The following is an 18348-nucleotide window of genomic DNA, read 5'->3' as shown; positions in this document are numbered from 1 at the left end:
AATGATCTCTAACAAAGCTGCTGCTGCTTTTGCCGTCACATGTTGAAGATAGGGTGTCCACATTATATTTCTTAAAGGATCAAGTGTTCTTGAAGAGTCAGGAAGCTGCAGGGATGAAAACACACCACAAAGGGATGCCTTTCTCCTGCTAAATAAAAAGGCATTGTGGATGTGATATAACGAATGAGATTCATATTAGTTACAGAGAAAGCTTACTGCAAAAGAGGGCAGTAGGCTTTAAGCTAGTCCTTCAGCCCTAGTCTGATGCATGCTTACTCACAAGTAGAGTTAGGGATTTACACCCTACCAAATATGCATAGAAAAGGTATAGAAAACTATAACACTAAATCTATAGTTGCAGGTCGCATGTCACTAAAGTCGTTGACCTTACACATGTGCATAAACATTTGCAACTCCTACTGATGTAATTTTTAGCATGCAAGTAAAAATCAACCTCAGTGCGGGTTGGCTGGCTTAAGCAGTTGTAGATCATGTCTCCACATCTCCAGAAGCTGGATTATAAAACTGTGAAAGCAACAGAGAATGATTTATCTGTCTATCATTGTTTTTGCTATCCTGTCACAGCTTTTCTTGTGTTGTATAATGTTAGGATCTGCATAGAACTATAGCACGAAGTTCAATGAACCTTTGGGTGGTTTAGCTCATGTGCTGCAAGCTGCAGTTCCCAGTTGAAATCTCGGCTTGGCCACAAACCTTTCCTCAGCATTCAGTCTCCAGTCTATATTAGGGAGCTAATAAAATTGACCTATTTTACAGTGTACCTGGAACACCAGGATTTTGCTACATAAATGTAAGAGACCCTCTGGGCCCACCACCCATGATATCCTGATAACAGCATGGTAGGGAGGTAGGATGGGTGGGGTATATGTTTGTGGGACCCATCTCTCTTGCTGAATTTGTATTTTCTTCTGTCTGGAACATTTGGAACAGTTTTGCTTGTTTTATAATTGCAATGGTTTTATCTGTTTTCATAATTGTGCATTCTGTTGTTGGAACCTTTGGGTAAAAATATTTTGAGTAACTAAATAAATAATGGCAGTGGGCTGCCTGCGACTTGTAAGAAAAGCGCAGCCAATGCCATCTTAATTTTTCCAGAATGCCACATTGGGGCTCAGAGGCCTGTGTGCGTGTGTACAACTTGCTGAAAGGTCATACATTTTGGAGCCTGAGATTGTGAAGGGTCATTAGAAGCAAATTTAGTGAAGGTCTCATCGGCTGCTCTGAAATATTTCATTGATTGGTATGACATCTTTGGTGTGGTAGATTTGCACAGGAGTATTGATTCATTCACTAGTGGACAGTACATTCAGCATGGCAGTACATACCAGAGAATCCAAGAATCCATCCAATTTCTTTTTCATTGTATGATGCTTTCTAATTTGAAAGTTAGCTGGTCTTGAGCTGATGGAGCTTGGAGGCAACTGGAATGGCTGTTGATGATGGGCAAGCATAGCTGTGGATACAACAACAGTTTCATGACAATAAAAAGTGGAGGCTGAATAGAACTCTGCAGTGCACCAAATCTTTAAAACAGCACATTAACATCTCTCAACAGGTGGTGAAACTGAGTCACTTACTGCTACCCTACCACAACAGGTGTATCTGTTTGCAATGAAGCAGAAGGGAGCATATGCCTTTAGTTACTGGGTTCTTACGTATTTTATTCTTGCCAAGGATCTCTGTGCATCTTTATCCTGATTAATCATGTATGCATAATCCATAAGAATTCAGTTTATACAAACAACTTGGTTCTCCTTCCTTTTGAACAGCTGGTGATTTCACATGTCCCCATCCCCCCTTTAAGTCTGTGTGTATGACAGCTAGAGATACTCAAAGTAGCTGACAAAAACAATCCCCTTACCTAGCTGGGTAGGACAGGTTTCTTTCCTACTCTGAATTGCTTTGCCTGTCAGCAGCGTCCACTCACTTCTGGTTTCAAACAGAGTAATTGTAAGATCAGAAGTGAAAACACCTACACAAGCCAAATGATTTGGAGCAGGCCCTGAATAAGCTGCAGGTGGTAAACTGCTCCAAGGTTGTTTTGTTTGTATTGCCTTTATCACCATAGCATTCTGGCAGAGTGAAGTCACTGGAGAGAAAGAGCATCTATTGAAAGAGGCGCTGTTTGATTTCTATAGCAAAACATGGTGAACACTTCTGTACTTCTCCACCTGCTGTCATTCTTTAGAAGACAATTTAAATATCTCCAGGTCAGATAAACACCCACATGTGTGCCAATGCATTTAGCAAAGTCAATGTACCTTTCCGTATATTTCTTGAAAGCATAAGCCTGTCACCCTTTTTTTATATATTGATGGGAGGTTCTGCTGCAGCTAAGATTTTTCCATTATTTCACATTGGCTTGGTTTGCACAGCAAGTGGAGAGGAATTCATAGCTGCTTTGCTCCTCCCAGTCCCTTTGCTGCCATGCTGAGATAAGGTTTGGCTTAGCATGCCATCCGAACTGGGATTTGTGGTTAAGGTCTGCCTTCACTAAACACAAGCCGTAGCCAAGGTTTGTTCTTTGCTACTGTTCATGGTTGGTGGTGAGAGAACTTAACTATGAGTCCAGGTTTGGATGACACACTAATCCAAACCTTTGCTGAGCTCAATATGGTACTAAAAAGGACCAGAGAGGAGACAATCAGTTAAGACCTCCCCAGAAGTCGGCAGATTTGTGCAGTCCCAGTATGCCATAGTTTGGTTTACTGTGTCATGTGAACCAGTGCTGGCACAATGAATCCTAGAATTGTAGAGTTGAGAGGGATCACAAGGGTTGTCTATTCCAACCCCCTGCAATGCAGGAATCGCAGCTAAAGAATCATGACAGATGGCCATCCAACCTCTTTCTTAAAAACCTCCAGTGAGCCTGACTTGGAGAGTCATTGGCCAATTACAAAGAAAAATAAATTATGATTAAAAAGCACCATAGATTATCTTTGAAGATGTGTAGTAGGGCCAGTTCTAGGATGACTTCTAATACTTGCTTAGTTCTTTTGCATATTTTTTGTATGATTGATGTCCAGATGCGTTGGATTTTAGGACATTCCCACCACATGTGCCTGTGGAGGTGCATCTTCTCCAGCATTTTGATGAGGTTCCTGGGCGAATTAGCGTTAGTTTCCATGGTGTTACGTACCACCTGTAAGTGAGTTTAAGAGAGCGTTCTTTTATTTTCACTGATATGGATTTAAAGGGAGGTTTAGACCACATTCTGGTCCATTGGGTGGGGTTAATCTCATAGCCTAAAAAATGGAATGGCTCTTCAAAGCACATACTTTACAGTGCCATACTAATCATACCTAGTAAGCTGTATTGACTTCAACAGGGCTTATACCCAGGTAAAACGGGGGTTATTAGATCTCTCTCAAGACATAAGAGATGAATTAATATTAGCCCCTAATTTATTGCAATGTCCATGAGACAGCCACCCAACACCATGCCTATGCTTGCCTTTAGGGCCTTAATTGTTCCCATTCTTTCCATTTTCCAGCTGAGTAACTTGCTTGGATGCTCTTATGCTACATGACCCATTTTTCGGCTGTTTCTGCTAAGATGACACAGAGTTTCTCAAACATTCCACAGCAGTAGAGATATCTCACTTCAAAGATGTTTGAGGAAATAGTGAGCCTGAAACTTGCCACCAAGAATCTCTGAGATCCTTCTGATTTATTTATGTGTTTACTTTATTGAATATTAATTGCATCATTCTCCTTTAAATCAATTCAGATCATCTTTCCATTTGCCCTTTGCAGTAAAGACATACAAATCCCTACGTACGTGCATATAACCCCTAAACACTTTTATTTATTTATCTTTAAAAAATGTTATACAGAAGGTGGATATTGTGGTAGCAACAGTAACTTGCTGCACGGCCTGCCTGCCATAGAAAAGCCTTTGGTGGCATTGGGCTTACCTCTTCTGATTCTGAGCGACATTGTTTGCCTTTGGTTTTGCTGCTTGGGAGAGATAGCCAGGGCGAGGCAGACAGTAAAAGAAATAAGAAGCGAGGAAAGGAATGCTGGGAAGAAGGTTCAGGGCAATGACAGGAAGAGAAGAAGACCTGAGGCAAAGAGACAAAAGGCCAAAATGAACAGAAAGAAGAATTACGTGTGGCTAGGAACTACAGAACTGAGAAATGCCAAGAATCACATATTGATTTGAATAACTACTGCAATTAAATCTTTAATTCTGGTGAACAGTTGATATCCATAGCCAGGTAAAAATACCCATTGCGTCCCACTCACCTGGGAGTAAGCCCCGTTGAATTCAATGTGGCTTTCTTCTGAATAGACGTGATTAGGATTGCGCTGTAAAAGCCTTTTGAACAGGGAATGTTTCAACAACTTCTGAATGTCAGAAGTTGGGCACCTGTGTGTCCCTGTGGGGCAGTGTTCCAGAGGCCTTGGGACCCTGTTTCTAATCCCCACAGGTAATTCATTGCCTAGAGCTGATTTGCTTATTGGGTCATGCAGCCACAATCTTGCTTTGCCTTCTATTGAGATGTTCCTTCTAGAATTGTAATTGCATAGAATTTGGATGGTATGGTTTAAAAATTTATAAGCTGCATTCTGCCTCCCCCTCCCACAGCTGCTGCCAGTGCATGTTATAAACTCCATTTTTGAAGCTCAGGAAGCATTATATGTATATAGGTTAATACTCTTTCTTAGATAGAGAAGGTGCAAGTAGCACTGCTATCAAGACAGTACATTGAAAGGGTACCTTTTGCTTTGAATAAGTGAAAGGGCAGACAGATGGAATACATAATGTGAGCACTGGAGGGATAAAACATGAACATATAGTGTTGTTCAGGAAGGCCATTAACATTCCATAAGGGTTTAAGAAAACAGAGATGACCTCTTTAAAATGTACAAAACACTTCTTTAAAATTCCAAACTTGTAGATTAAAAGAGAAACACTGAAATGCACAAATAGATTAGGGAGAGAGATAAAATTAAATGGGCTTCCCCCTCGTAAGTAACCACAAAGCCATACATAATTTATGAATGTGTGTGTATATATACAACTTTTCCCCCTTAAGGGTTCATCAGACACATTGCATGACCCAGTAATGGCTGCCTGTCTCTTCTAATCCTCGAGACCAGAAATGATCAGCTAGCAGTTCACAGGCCAGCTCTCTCCCCGCAGAGCAACTTTATCTAGCCTCCAGTTTCCCTACCAATTTTTAAAGCAAGCGGAGTAGAAGGGGGAAATGTGCAAACGATTTCCTTTGCAAAGGAGAAAATGCAATGGGATTGTGTTTGTATCTCATACACATTTCGTGTCCCTTCCAAACCCATACTGGTAAGCAAGGAGGCCAAGGGACACTGACTTTTGAGAGCACCTCAGCTTTTGCCACATCCTCATACCACCCAAATGTTCATGCCTGTGAGGCCATTGCCGGTAGGTGGGTAATGCCAACTTTATTACCACACAAACCTTTCTCAAAAGTTTTCCTTTGGCAACACACTGCCTTTGACCATGTTTTTTCTGTCTTAAAACACAACCCTATGATTGCTATATTCAGAAGGAAGTCCCACTATATTCAGTAGGATTTACTTCCTAGTAAGGGAATTCAGAATTTCAGCTTAAGCTATAGTTTTTGTACTGAAACTTTCCATAGTTTAAATATATTTAAGCTTGGCTAGTATTATAAGAACAGAACAGACTATGCAATGGAGACTTTATTCTGATTTTGCAGAGCATGGAAAGGATTCTGATTTTGTACTTAAACCTGATTATTAATAGATCACTTCTTCAGTACAACCCACCCTCAAACTTGGATCCTAAATCTCTCCCCTACCCCAACAATGCCATCAACAAGCAATTTTTGGAAATATCCTCTTTGAAATTTTGCATTTCCCTTTCATAATGATTTCCTTTAATAACGATACTGCTTCAAAATAAACATATGCAATAAATATTGCAAATTCTACGCATTTTATGGGAAGCGCTGTTCTATTTTAACAGACACGCCTTCATATATTTTTTCTTTTTTCATTTTAAAAAGGCAAGTCAGTCATCTCCCATTCCTCCAAAAAAACATTGGAATATTACCATGTATTATTTGGTAACGATTCTGTAGCTGCCCAGTCTGCAAGGTATTCTACTTGTTGGGAGACTGAGAGCAACTTCTCATGAAAGCTTTCACAGCTCATTTATTTTGCCTATCCCCTTTGGTTTATCTCCCACTCCAAGGGAACATGAATGCACATGGAACTCCCTGAGCCCTGGTGGAAAGAAAGGATAATTCTCTCTGGTTCATCACCAAGGCAACTGAAATTTCCTATAGAATTTACTTCTCATAGCAGTGTTGTTTTTTTTAAGTTCCTGCTGTACATCAGCCCCTTGAGAGAAATCTGGAGCTCTGGGGAAGTTGGTGTTTCTCTTATATGTGTCTCCCACCATTGATTTGATAGAACTCCTCTTCCACAGCCTTCCCACAGAGTTAAGAGGTGTGCAAAGCCCTTTATGCCTCCTAGCTTAACACTTGCTGAAAAACAGCACTGTCCCTTGAGAGAAGGCTTACACGAACACAATTTTATTTAGTCTTTAATAGATTTCTTCACAAATGTTGCCCTGATTCATGCATTGTTATACTTGATGTCTTTGCATTGGGGGGGGAGGGGGGAGAATGATAAACCTCCTCCCTTCCATCATGGAGATTAATGGATTGTCTGGGCTGAATGCCTCTCACATAATTTATTTCCCACAAAAAGGGAGGGGGAGGGACTGAGCCTCCATGTGATCAGACCTTCACATGGAGACCCTGACTCAAACATTTGGGTTGGGTAGAGGGGATAGACCGCATTGTTCCTTCGCCTCACAAAGGTCCTAGGGAATGTATGAACCAGGCCCTTGACATTTACATATATAATGTCAGTGGCTTTTTGTGTGCTGGCACCACACACCTTTGGAATGGTTTTTTCCTTCCAAGCAGCTCGCAATGGGCTGATATTGCTGGGACATTCTATTCTAACCATTCACCAACAAGTCATACCTTAGGCACTAATTATTACCATTTGATTACTTCATTGATCAGCCATCAAGTCCGTATTTATCGGTGTGATGCTGATAATGCCAAGGTTGTTTGGGTGTTTTCATTTTGTTTAATCCTTTAAGCCACAGCCCTTGGTACCGTTCATCCGTAGCATCTCATCTGATACAAATTTGTTGGGTTTTTTTTAGTTCCAAATCTATAACAATACCAGTAATTAATGATAGATTCCAACTAAATGTCAGGAAGAATTTTCTGATGATAAGAGCTGTTCAACAGTGGAACAGATGTCCACAATAAGTGCTGGACTCTCCTTCCTTGGAGGTTTTCAAAGCAGAGCTTGGATGGCCATCTGTCATGTGTGATCTAGCTCAGATTCCTGCATTGCAGGGGGACATAATGGGGACATAACAAAAACAACAACCTAGAAGCTATTTCCCCAGAGGGGAGCCATACTGGGCTCTCCCAGCTAGCTTACTGAGTGCCTGTACAGCCCGGCATGACATTTTCCAAGGCAACTGACACTGAAAGGAGAAGTGTCAGGCACAGTGCATGCAGCAGCATGTCCTTTCTGCTTGTTCCTGCTACTGCCTGCCCCCCACCCTGCAATCTAGAGGCCCCACTAAGGAGGTGCTTTGGGACGTGGTACCACAGGGAAAGCACACAGGAGCTGCCAGGAGGGAGGCAAGGGGCATTTTTCCTGGAGGAGCCTCAGATCTAATCCTAGATCTGCAAACATGGCCACAGAAGAAGCCATCTCTTGAATCCTAATCCATCTTGTATCTGCCACTGATGAGATGTTTGAAGGAGAGCCTCTAGAGCAGCCTTTCTCAACCTGTGGGTCCCCAGGTGTTGTTGAACTACAACTCCCATCACCCCTAGCTAGCAAGGCCAGAGCTCAGGGATGATGGGAGTTGTAGTCCAACAACATCTGGGGACTCACAGGCTGAGAACTGCTGCCCTAGAGCATACTTTAAAAGGACAGACGGGCTCATGCGGGAGGAGCATTCCTGTAGGTGTTCTGGACCCAAGCCATTTACAGGGAGAGCATCCCCAACACTATTCAGCGCCTGAATTTGTTGTGGATGAGAAAGGGTATTGGATTTCTGCAAGGTTGTTTACTGGGTGCATTATGAATGTTGGAGGGAAAGGGAAGGGACAGTGCCAGTGAAACGTGAGAGGAAAGGAGAAAAGGGAGAGGCACAAGAAGAAGAGGATGCTCTAAATGAAAAAGTTGATTTCTCTGTTCCTAGCATTTGCCCACCACCTGCTGAGTATCTGAGTCCCAAATTCCACGTATTCACTTTCAGTGTGGTAAAGTCATTGCTAGCTTATCATACCTCTTCAATTTCACACGGCAAATAGTTCTTATAACTGTTCCTCCATATGTTTGACAATTGCTATTTACCGCATAAGAGAAGCTGTTGGTCTTGGCGCCTTCCGCCTGGCATTGTAAATGTCAGAAATGGAAGCGCATTCATTAAAAAACATCTACCACATGTAACTTACAAGGTAAAATGAACCCAGGGAGTATCATCTCCCAATATCTGAGCATAGTGGGGAGTCTTATTGGAGAAAACTTAAAATACAACATACACTTACCTAAACTGTAGCAATATATAGTTGCACCATTGCTAGCTTGTGCAACTAGTTCAGTTCTGTGTTGAATTCTAGCGAAGTCCTTTTGCAACTCTCTCCACCACAGCCCTTCCTCCTTCAACATTAGATTCCATGACAGCACGTAATAGGAACATTGAGTGCAAAATGTCTTGTTACATGGGATTAGTGATAGCAATAGGAGTACAGAAACATTTCCTCACCCTTCTGCTATGGGAACTGCATAGACTGGTAGTTTAAGCTAAGATACGGATGTAGCAATTAGGGGGTTGCTACAAGATTACCAAATATTTAATGGGGACACCCATTTTCTTTTCATTGGTTCTAGGTTTATGCAGATCTTGTGGCAGCTTCAAAATCATTGCATGCCAATCTTGCTCATCTTATAATACCCTGCATATTATGCCATATGCCCATCATGTGTGCCCATCATATTGTCACATGTTGACACCTTTTTGAGGGTTTCAGCTAAAGTGTGTTTCGAGATCCTCGCTTGTCTCAATTCTTTGTACCGCATTCCCCCATAATATTTTTATTTAATAGTATTTGCTTTAAAATCCCGAGAAGCGAGTGGATTTAGCATAAGTCGGCCACAGCATAAATCCAATTTTACTCTTTAGCCACTTTCGCGTGCCCTTCCGCCTTACCGACGTGGGGATCCAGGGCACAGTCCTTCAATGGCTGCGCTCGTTTCTCTCTGGTCGGGGACAGAGGGTGGCGCTTGGGGGGGAATTGTCATCGCGCCACTCCTTGGTGTGTGGAGTACCTCAGGGCGCGATACTCTCCCCGATGCTTTTCAACATCTTTATGCGCCCCCTCGCCCAGCTTGTTCGGAGTTTTGGGCTGGGTTGCCATCAGTATGCTGATGACACCCAACTCTATCTGTTGATGGATGGCCATCCTGACTCGGCCCCAGACACACTGACCAGATGTTTGGAAGCTGTGGCTGGATGGTTACGTGGGAGCCGGTTGAAGCTAAATCCTTCGAAGACAGAGGTCCTGTGGCTGGGACGGGGCGATATGGGATTGGGGGGGCAACTCCCATCTCTTGCGGGGGCGCAATTAGTGCCAGCACCGTCCGTTAAGAGTTTGGGTGTAATCTTCGACACCTCCCTTTCCATGGAGGCGCAGATTGCAGCTATAACAAAGGCGGCATTTTTCCATCTCCGCCAAGCTAAGCAGTTGGCTCCTTACCTCTCTCGCCCTGACCTAGCCACTGTGATCCACGCGACGGTCACCTCCAGACTGGATTATTGTAACTCGCTCTACGTGGGGCTGCCCTTGAGACTGACCCAGAAACTCCAGCGGGTGCAGAATGCTGCAGCGAGACTCCTTACGAGGTCTTCGCTGCGAGATCACATTCACCCGGTGCTATACCAGCTGCACTGGCTCCCGGTGGAGTACAGGATCAGGTTTAAGGTGCTGGTTTTAACCTTTAAAGCCCTATATGGCCTAGGACCCTCGTACCTACGGGACCGCCTCTCCTGGTATGCCCCACAGAGAAACCTACGGTCTTCAAATAAAAACATCTTGAAGGTCCCAGGCCACAGAGAAGTTAGGCTGGCCTCAACTAGAGCCAGGGCTTTTTCGGCTGTGGCTCCGATCTGGTGGAACACTCTGTCACAAGAGACCAGGGCCCTGCGGGACTTGACATCCTTCCGCAGGGCCTGCAAGACAGAGCTGTTCCACCAGGCCTTTGGCCAGGGCACAGCCTGACTCCCTCCCTCGGCAATCTTCGCAGAGCTCTGGCCCAATGGTTGCTAGTGGCTTGAATTAATTAATTTTTATAATGAATGATTTTAGAATGTTGTTTATGTTGTACCTTTGTACTGTTTTATTGTTGTTAGCCGCCCTGAGCCCGGCTTCGGCTGGGGAGGGCGGGATATAAATAAAATTTATTATTATTATTATTATTATTTCCATGGCTATGAAAACAGGCCTGAGTGGAGTTACAAAAATGAAAATCTAAAGAAATTGCATTATTTATTAAGATGCACTTAATTTCTAGAAAGCCTACCATAATCATCTTACCCAGCATCCTACATTATAATTGTATTATCTGTTGGATATACTAACAAGCAAATGGTTATATGTATCTGCATTAGCTCAACAACTAAAAAAGCTTTCTTATATTAATTAGATTCCTTTCTGCCACATAAGGGAATCTAAATTGTAGAGATGTTATTGGTTGAGATGGCATGGTGAAAAAGCATAGCATGATTTTTCTTTTTTCTTTTGTCTCCTTGAACAAAATTGTTGTGTTGTTGGTGAGAAGCCTCAATAAGTTATAATGTTGACTCAGTTGAGGGAAACTGTGCAAGGACTGAGAAGTGTAACAATGTTGATCTCTTGCAGCAAAACACAAAACACAAAGCAAAGAGTCTTAACCACTTTCTTTCAGCATAAGCTGTTGCAAACTACAATCCACTTCATTAGAGCCACAAAGTGCTATCCTGAGTTACACACACAAGACCACAGGTAGAAGGATTGAATTGGGGGGGGGGGCATTGTAGTATTTTTTAGATCTCTGGTGCTTTGCAAGCTTTTTGTTATGTTTTGGCATTTTGCTTTAAAATATCAGGACTATGAAATGTTGCTGTTAAAGCAAAGCTGTTCTGCTTTTGTGAATGCTGACTTTTCTTCAGATGAATGACACTATATGCTTGTACCTTGCTTTTGCTACCAGGGTTGTCTTCATAACCCTTTCTATCTTTGTAACAGCCCTGTGAGGTTGGCAAGGCTACCTTAATATATGTAGCAGTTCCTGCGAATAGATTGCTGGGGGTGGGTGTGCCCAGGCACCGAGGCACATATATATAGCATGCTAGGCCCAGGGAAATCCTGTTGGCATTCCTGTTTACACGTGGAGGGGGTACTGTAAACTGTGAGGTCAGAAGAAAATGAAATTCAGAAAAGCCCAGTCATTGATAATTATGTAATTCACAGTGGTTCTTCACAGAACAGTTGCTGATAACTCAGACATCTTGGCATTGGTAAGACAATGCGTGCAATGCCAAGAGAACTCGCCCTTTCATCATTACTTGCGAAAGATTTATTAATACATTTATTTTGAGTGGTAGGCCAAGTTTATTTATGACTTTGGGATACCCAGGCTGGAGTTACTTTTAAGACTGCTGAGGACAGTATGATTGAGGCAGTCATTGCCTTTTTGTGCATACTTATCCCATTGCACACTCTGATTGAACAGTCTCTGCAAATATTTGAAGCACTACAAAACCCTGCAAAGCCTGTTAAACAGACATGACATTGGAATGAGTGTGCACACCATGAGCGTATTTCATATCACCTTTAACAGCCTACAAAAACTGTTATTTGTCTCCAACCCCGATTTATCCACCCACACACTAGCATTCCCAGACATGTGCAGGGGAAAAAATATCCTTCATGCATACCAGTTTACCCAGGGAAAAATGGCATGGCCTCATTTTATATAGCTTCCACAAAGTATGGGGTGGCACTGCTAAGCTCTTCTCCATGTACCTCTTTACGAATCCTTGGTGCAGTCCCTATACTAGACGCCCAGCATCAATTATCTCATCCTGGCCTCCCACCCAAAAATTAGAAACCCATATTTCACACAAATCTTTTTTTTTTTTTAAGGGAGCTGAATAAGGTACAGTGGTACCTCGGGTTACATACGCTTCAGGTTACAGACTCCGCTAACCCAGAAATAGTGTTTCAGGTTAAGAACTTTGCTTCAGGATGAGAACAGAAATCATGCAGCAGCAGCGCGGCGGCAGCAGGAGGCCCCATTAGCTAAAGTGGTGCTTCAGGTTAAGAACAGTTTCAGGTTAAGAACGGACCTCCGGAACGAATTAAGTACTTAACCTGAGGTACCACTGTACACAAATTTAGTGCCTGTCCAATCAGCACAAGCTATTTGACATGTGTTGGCTTTTCTAGTTGCAAAGGTCGCACTGCTTTAGTACAGAATTATAGGCTTGAATTATGCGGATTGGACATGCACTTAATTTGTACACAGACAACTCTCTTTTTGTGGAACATGGTCAGTGTAATGGGCACAGTCTGGGCCAATTAAAACTACTGAGAATTTTGAACTTGCATCCAGTGGCGTAGCTCTCTCCCTCTTTTTTCAGTATCCAAGGTGTTTCTTTCCCTCTTCTCTTTCTTTGTCCCTTCCCATTCCTCACACTTACCACAAAGCAGGAGAGGCAAGCTTAATAAAAAAAGAGCACAAGCTGATGATTAGCATAGCAACTACCTATCCCTAATCGCTTCAAATGCCAATAATAGCATTTGTGGGTCATAAGTTAGAAAACTGGATATATCCATCAATGCAAAGATGATAAATAAAATGGATTGTTTCTCATTCTGTATTGGCTATTTTTTAAATAATAAATAGAAAATCTGTTTTCTGATAGGTAGGTTAAAGAATGCCAATGTATGCAAAGCTTTGTTAATTTTATACATTGCAATTTGTCTCTTTAAAATTATTAAGAGTTTGATCCTCAAAACTTTTTTGTGCAGCGTCTGTAAAACATATGGGAAGGACCACAGATTTTGACTGGCTGGAGTGTGTCCTTCAATGTGGTAATGCGTCTCCTGCTTGCCTGGGTGGAGAAGGGGGCTAGTGTATGTAGAAACCTCTGACTTGCCTGGTTGAAATTTCCCTTTGTACAGTAGCCAATGAGTCACATCTATTGTATCAAGCCCCTCTCAACAGTGGATGTGGTCCCTGGAATTTTGCCATGAAAAAATGCAGCCCTAACCAGACACTCTGGTTTTAAACTAACTATGGTCAATTTCATAGCAACACAACCTCAAACTATGGGTTAGGGAACTCACTTGTTGAACTAACCAGAATTCATTTTAAACCAAGATCTCTGTGTCTGGATTCATATACATATTATACATATTATGCATCATGTTCACCTAGGTCAGTGATGGCAAACCTTGGCACTCCAGATGTTTTGGAACTACAACTCCCATCATCCCTGACCACTGGTCCTTGTAGTTCCAAAACATCTGGAGTGCCAAGTTTCGCCACCACTGACCTAAGTGGTTGTAATATACACAACTCTGGTTGACTCAGATAAGAAACATTTATGTCCTGCCCACAAGTCTCTACTTTTCTCTACTTCTTACAAAGAAAGAAGAAAGAATGATAAGTCCATCAGTTTCAGTGGCTATGCTGAGTGAGTCATATACTTGCCACCTATAGTACCTCTAGCATTAGATCCCATTATTGCATTTGCATTGCTAATCTTTGCAGTTCTCTCTTTTTACTGTTGCAATAAAACATAACAGGTTTCCAGATGCTTTTTAGGCGTATTAATTAGAGAACACAGAATTCACTCACTCTCTCACGCACTCTCTCTCTCACACACACAACATGTAGAAAAGCTGCACAGCCAGTTCTGGTTGCTAAGCATTTTGAGAAATTGGAATGTACAGTTCTATCAAGCCCATTTGTGAGCTCCTTACTTCTGCCATAGAAAAGGGGGTGGCGTTGAGAGAAATAGTATGCAAGAATGACTAGAAATGTCTCTTGGTGTGGTTGACAGTTTGTGAGAGAAGTCAGAAGTGGAAACGTATTTCAAATGTGACATTTCAGTGGCGAACGTGGCAGGAGTGTGCCCAAAGCAGAGTTGGCAGCTGCTTCTAGAAATCTGCATGCCAGGGATTGTAACCTCCCAAATGGGTCAATGCCTGCCTCTTACAGTTGTTACTATTGGTGAGCCAAGGCCCTTTAAGAAGAGCAAAAGGATAGACTAAAGAAGGAGAACCCTGGACAGGTACAGTAGCGTAACAGGTACAGTAGTAGCTCCTGTTACAAACTTAATTCATTCCAGAGGTCCGTTCTTAAGCCGAAACTGCTCGTAACATGAGGCGCACTTTTGCTAATGGGGCCTCCCCCTGCTGCTGCGCGACTTCCGCTCACATCCCGGGGCAAAGTTCACAACTGGGAGCATCTACTTCCGGGTTAGCGGAGCTCATAAGCCGAAGCGTTTGCAAGGAGGATGGTACGTAGCACGAGATTCCATTGCACAGCCAGTGTTCCGCTGTCTGGAGAGGTCACTTCCTGGTTTGCATGGAGAAGCCATTTTCAACAGAGCCCAGCAATGGAAGAGCACAGCTGTACTGAGGCAGCACCAGCTGTTGAAATTTTGCACCCCTAATAATTTTTGTGCCTGGGACAGCCGCCACTGTGCCCCCCCTTGCTACGCCACTGGACAGGTGGGAAGCATATTTGTGGAAGGTTGTTCAGAACTCCCTACAGCAGCTAGAAAACTAGCAAATAAACGACAGGACTTTTTTCTCCCGGATATGATAGCGCACCTCAGTCTACCTCCCAGTTCTACAGTAGCCTTCCCCAATCTGGTGCCCTGCAAATGTTGCTGGACTATTTCTATCATCCCTGACCCATGTCCATGCTAGCTGGAGCAGAAGGGTGCATTTTGACCTGCTGGGAGCCTGAATGGCCCTGCCCTGCTTCTCTCCACCTGGCTTGGGGCAGGGCCTGACAGGCTCCATAAAGGAGTGCTGCTGCTGCTGCTGGGCAGAGAGGGCTCCATTTTTGTTTTTGTTTTCTTTTTGTTTTTGAGTTGCTTTTATTTTTTATCTATGTCATTTTAAATTGTGATTGATATTAATTCTGTATTCTTAGTTTTAGATTTTATGATTTATGTGGAAACTTTTTTATTTGGTTGTGTACTTTTTGATGTGTTTTATTTATTGTTTATGACTTTTGTTATGTTGGTAATTATGTAATTCTTGTCATGTTATAAGCCGCCTTGAGCATCGTTTTAACTATGGAAAGGCGGACTACAAATAAAACGGAGGGTACAAGATTCTCCACTCCACTCGTGTGTTTGGTGTGTCTGCACTTTCTTTGTGTGTGTTTTATTGCACTGTAATTTATGTAGCTTGAATGCAAGATGCATTTTTTAATATTATGAGAATTGCCATTAGGAGTGGATATAGGGTATGTTATAAAGAAATGAGTAAATTGTTAGTAGTAATAAAAATAGATTGTATTGTTAATGTTAGGAGATATTTTCCCATTACTATTCCCATTGCACATTTCCCAGATTTTCATAAGAATTATCACATATTGTGCCCTCAAGGGAAATGCATCTGCAAACGTGTCCTAAATGCTCACCCCTGTGCAAAAATTGCAAGAGAGTTGAGCGTTAGCAGCACAGATTGCAAAGGTAGGATGCTTTTAAGCACCCATGTGATTATTTGAAGAGTTAATACATGCAAAGCATTGAAATATTACATTTTTATGATGTTGGTGAAGAAGAATCCGTTTGTGTTCATGTAAATGTAATACAGTCCAGAGTTAACACAGATTGGTGTTCCTTCAGTTGCCCAAGGCAAACCTTGCTTTTGTGGTTCTTATTATGTGTTTTGTACTTGGCTGCATCCTGGGTGACCTATTTTTAATGCAATGGCAGATTACACTTCAATAGAGTGAATAATTCATAGGTATAGTAGCACTATCACAGTAGCAATACAATAGAAGCTTTTATGCCTGTCTAATTGTGGAGAGAGGCAGCATTCTCTGGCATTTTCTACTGAATTAGCAAAACAAGATACATGTGATATGAATGATTCTTTCAAATGCAGCATCAGGGACACTGAATGATGTGGAAAGGCAGGTTAGGGCTAGCCTATGTGGTAGTCAGATGTTTGTTATATAGCTATTGAGGTTTGGGGGGGATTTCACTGAAATAAAGGAAGACAGGATGAAACTGGACCTATTGGTTTTCTGCATTTGCTACTGCAAAGTTATATTGAAAACTTCCCCAGAGATAGCTTGTAAGTTGTATATGCACCAGTAGAATAGATACAAATTAGGAAGGTGAGCACCCCAAAGCTTCCTGGAATATATATAGCCCAGGGAAAGTTTGTGCATGTCGAATACATACTTTAAAAGTCCAATAACAAACTGAGGCATTTCAGGTGTGCAAGTAGCAATAAAAAATATAGTATACTTTTATAGGTCAAATCAGCAGAATTCCCATTTCACAGCTATCAGCAGGTCTACAAAAGCAAACTCAAACTGAAATTGTTGTGTTGGTGGAAGCAGTGACATAACTACTGGGAGAGAGGGGCTAGCTGGGTTTTTTGCCCCAGATGAAGCCTTGGGGGGCACATTCAGCCCCCCTTCCTATGTGTGTATGTACACAAATGTGTGTGCCAAACTGGGTCTTTGACCCAGGTGAAATAAAGCCTACTTTCGCCCCTGGATGGAAGTGGTGCTTCTAAATGACAGGAATATAATATTACACCAGGGCAAAACTTCTAAAGGCCTGTCCATAGCTTGCCTTAATGTGGATTGTGAACCCCTTGTGCCTCCTTTAATTCCCCCTTGTCCATGCAGAAGTCTCCTCCAACTACTTCTGTTGTCTACACTTTCTGCCCCCTAAATCTGGAGATTCCAAATGCTCTGGAAATCCAAATAGGGGAGTCAGTTGTACGTCCCAGGCATGAAGAAGTCAGAGGTTTCTACATGAGCACACCTCACTTGATTTCAGCCAAGCAAGTTCAAACATACATTCCAGCCATCGAAAGTTGAAAACTGTCAAGGAGGGTGTGAAGCAAAGGCAGTGACAGTTGTGACCAGGGAAGGCTAGAGGGCTAGAAAGGCATAGAGAGGCATGTTTGCTCCCCAACCCTGAGGTTAAGCACCCCTGCATTAGAGACACTGCTCAACGCACAGCTGAAGGTTAATGCTGTGTTCATCTACGAGGTGTACCACTAACGCTGTTGATGGTAGTGATTAATCAACGATATAATGACACCTAGTGACAAAACAGAAGCGCTAATACTACCCATATATGCCCTGATCCAGATTATGTCTGTGTGTACACCATAAGGCACAACTGAAGCGCATTCTTTCCGTCAGAGTATTCTGGGCAGAGTTCCAATTCCCAGCAACAAACTGCAGTGCCCAGAATTCCTTTTTGGGGTGGGGATGTGTTTCAAATGTATGTTCAAGGTATAGTTCATATGCAGCCTTAGTAGTGTGAATTATGTGTGATTAGTGGCACTAGATATGAACGGGGCTGCTCATGCGCACCAGAATGCACTAAACAACTAAAGCAGCAACTTCCAGAATCATATGGTTTAGGGGCTTCTCATCCGCAAATCCTTATGCTGGTCTTTAAGGTTCCACAGAACTCTTCTCTGCTTACCTTGTTGAGAGTGACATTGTGCTTATAAACATCCACGCACAGAAACACATTTTGATGAATATACAGCGCCTGGTTTTGCAGTCACCTACCAGTCCCCCCCCCCCCCAAAAAAAGGAAACAAACCCAGGTTGGATAGAACTGGGCATGAGGAAGGCTTTAGATAATTACCCACCCTGGTGGAACAACAGCGCGTCAGAAACTGAACCTGGCAAACTGCTGCGGCATTCACTCTCGCCACGGTGCAGAAAATAAACTCCTGTCTCCCCTGAGGCATGGGAGACGGCATTACATAAATATTTGCAGAGGAAACAAGAATGCCAGAGTGATCAAATGAAGGGAAAAGGGAAAGCTCTCCTCACCTATAGCAGCTAGTTAAGTCTCGGAGAAGCAGCTGTTTCACTGATCCCTATAGTCTCAGCACGGATGACGCTGGAGTCAGACGCTGCGACCCCCCCCCCACTTCTCTCCCTCCCTCCCTCTCACACACATTCCCTCTCTTCTCTACTGTAACTTTACCAGGGTAACAGA

At 42.7% G+C, this 18348-nt stretch overlaps 1 protein-coding gene and 1 long non-coding RNA gene across 6 annotated transcripts in view; one reads left to right on the top strand and one right to left on the bottom strand.

The window, feature by feature from the left end:
- The window catches only part of RIPOR2 (RHO family interacting cell polarization regulator 2), a 99981-nt gene that overhangs the window by 27700 nt on the left and 53933 nt on the right, over nucleotides 1-18348 (top strand). The window lies entirely within an intron of this gene.
- LOC309539180 lies at nucleotides 7-18285 on the bottom strand. 3 transcript variants are annotated; one of them, XR_014222744.1, is made up of 5 exons: nucleotides 18180-18285; nucleotides 8621-8732; nucleotides 7041-7217; nucleotides 3938-4084; nucleotides 1132-1474 (listed from the first exon to the last, which is right to left on the bottom strand). It is a non-coding gene; the product is annotated as an uncharacterized lncRNA (long non-coding RNA). The 3 variants fall into 3 exon arrangements; XR_014222743.1 differs by lacking the exons at nucleotides 7041-7217; nucleotides 8621-8732 and adding an exon at nucleotides 7-145 and having other exon boundaries at nucleotides 1347-1474; XR_014222745.1 differs by lacking the exons at nucleotides 7041-7217; nucleotides 8621-8732.

This window comes from Podarcis vaucheri, assembly GCF_965113315.1.
Source record: "Podarcis vaucheri genome assembly, chromosome: 8".
Lineage (NCBI taxonomy): Eukaryota > Metazoa > Chordata > Lepidosauria > Squamata > Lacertidae > Podarcis > Podarcis vaucheri.
Note: the sequence above shows the minus strand (reverse complement) of the source record. Positions and strands in the feature narration are given on the sequence as shown.